The following is a 2623-nucleotide window of genomic DNA, read 5'->3' on the forward strand; positions in this document are numbered from 1 at the left end:
TGACCTTGGCCAGTGCGTTTAGCCCTCATTCGGTCTTCCATACTTAGAGGTTCCAGATTTTTCATGATTGAAATTGTTGAATCTGAATCACTAGTGGATTCTGACTTAATGGTTTCTTCCTCGACAATCTCTGGATGGGTGATTTGTGGTTCAGGAGGAATGATTAGTGGTTCAGGATCTCTGAATTGTCCCTGAATATCCTCCGGATTCTCAATTGTGAGCTCGGGTTCAAAAAATGGATTATCAGAAATTTAAATTGGAGTACTTGGTCGACTAGATGACGATTCTAAAGAAAAATTAACGGCGACAATGTTGGCTAGATGTCTTGATCGAGTTACAGGTGGTGAACGTATGAAAGGTGGTGAACGTTTTGCTCGGTGCATTCACTGAATATCCTATTAGTTATAAAAGATAAAAATTATATAAGTTATCAAATTAATAGACTTTTTTGATTTTGCCACGTTTCGAATAGCCAATAGATGCAGCAGGTAGCCAGGATCCTTTAAATCGGAAGCCCACAACTCGCCACTAACAAATCCAACTATTACTACGAACCAGAAAATTTTAGATGTCTATCAATTTAACCGCTTAAAATAATTTTTCGTCGAAGTTTGAAGAAAATAAAGAAAATTCTATGTCCTAAAAACTAGAGCGTCGAGAAATAAGAAAGAAAAAGAGTGCATCGAAAAACGTCGAAAAATAAAAGTTGAAAAATAATAAAATGCAGCGTCAAAACTTAAAAGTTTAAAAACTAAGAATTAAAACCTACGTCTAAAGGTATTAAAGCTTAAAAGGAATTCTATATCCAAAATGGCAATAACTTAATTAGGCACTAAAATCTGTTAAATATATTAAGGCGATAAGCGACGTCGTAAAATTCTAAAGCACCTAAATCTTAGTCTAAAGAAAAAGCACTTAAGGGATTTTACGGCAATGCTTAAAAATCTAGAAATATAAATTAACTACGGCAAAATACTAATTACGAATGATAAAAATACAAATTACGATTAAATGATTAAAAATATACAATTTATAAAAAGAGACAAAAAATGATAAAATTACTAATTTTTATAAAAATATTATTTTTATATTATTTATTTTATAAAAGTATCAATTTATAATTAATAAAACTAATTTAAACTAAATATTATAAATTAAATAAAACTAAAACTAAATATTATTAAATTAAAAACCCTAATTATAATTAATTAATAATAATAATTATTAATACTCCGTAACCCTAATTGTACGTACTAGGATCAGGCCTGTCTTTTCACCTCATGCGATCGCATGAGTTGTATGTTATACATCCATGAGGTCGCATGACCCTCGGATCCAGTTCAGATGTTGGGCTGCTATAGTGTAGTGGCCCGATTACTTTTTTTCTGTTTTTAATTTATTTATATAAAATAAATAAAAACTTAATTTTTAAAAACTAAAATAGAAATAGAAAAACTTTATAATTTTATATATTTTAAACAAACTCTTAAAAATATATATATTTCATTTTTCTTTTTAGATTTTTGTATTTAAAACGTATTTTTACAAAAATAAATTAAAACATAATAAAGAAAATCTTTTTTTATAGCGTTTCGCTTCGGCGTTTAAGATGTTCCCCTGCAGCGGCGCCAAAAATACTTGATGTTATGCGAGGTGTATACGAAATAGTTATATTTTTATTGCGAAATACTATTAAATACGATACAATTTTACACAAGTTATTTATTTATTATTAGAGTGGATATACCTAAACCTTGCTACAACACTATAGGCAGTGTACCTAATCGTAAAGTAGTGTAGTTTTTAGTAAGTTCGCTTCGTTCTGCAGGGAGCTAGCCAAGTTTAACGCTATATTTTTAAAACTATATTTGTATAAAGATATATATATATATATATATATATATATATATATATATATATATATATATATATATATATATATATATATATATATATATATATAAGTAGTATTATTATTATTATAAAATGGGAGTTTTTACCGTTTAATGACCGGTTTGTCGATTTTATGTCTTTAGTCACAATTAAAACCTAATGTAAAATATTAAATATACAAATAACTTAATTTAAAGCGTAAAGTAAATGACGATAAATAAAATTGCGATAATTAAAAGTGCGATAAATAAAATTGCGATAATTAAAAAGTACGATAATTAAAAGTGCGATAAGATATAAAATAAAGGAATTATGCTTATTTAAACTTCCGTAATCATGATATTCGACGTGTTGATTTTAGTTTATTACCATGGGTTAATTGTCCTTTGTCCTGGATTATTCGATATGTCCATACGGTTTTGTCTATAATAGTCCATCAGTCATAAATATAAAGTGCGAGAGTCTTCGTCAAATTATCCTTATACACGAAGTCAAATATTCCAACTAATTGGGGATTCGAACTGTAACAAGGTCTTAATACTTTGTTTAATGAATACACCAGGTTATCGACTGCGTGTCATCCAAGGCTTTACTACTTTGTTAACAATTACACCAATTACCCTTGAATGTAATCCACCCCTGTTTTAATGAGTCCATTAACTATTAATCCATCCCCGTGTCCGGTAAAATGAACGATAATTCGTATTTATAGATATCCCGCCCACCGTAC

The sequence above is a fragment of the Rutidosis leptorrhynchoides genome, chromosome 3 (assembly GCF_046630445.1).
Source record: "Rutidosis leptorrhynchoides isolate AG116_Rl617_1_P2 chromosome 3, CSIRO_AGI_Rlap_v1, whole genome shotgun sequence".
NCBI classification, from domain to species: Eukaryota; Viridiplantae; Streptophyta; class Magnoliopsida; order Asterales; family Asteraceae; genus Rutidosis; species Rutidosis leptorrhynchoides.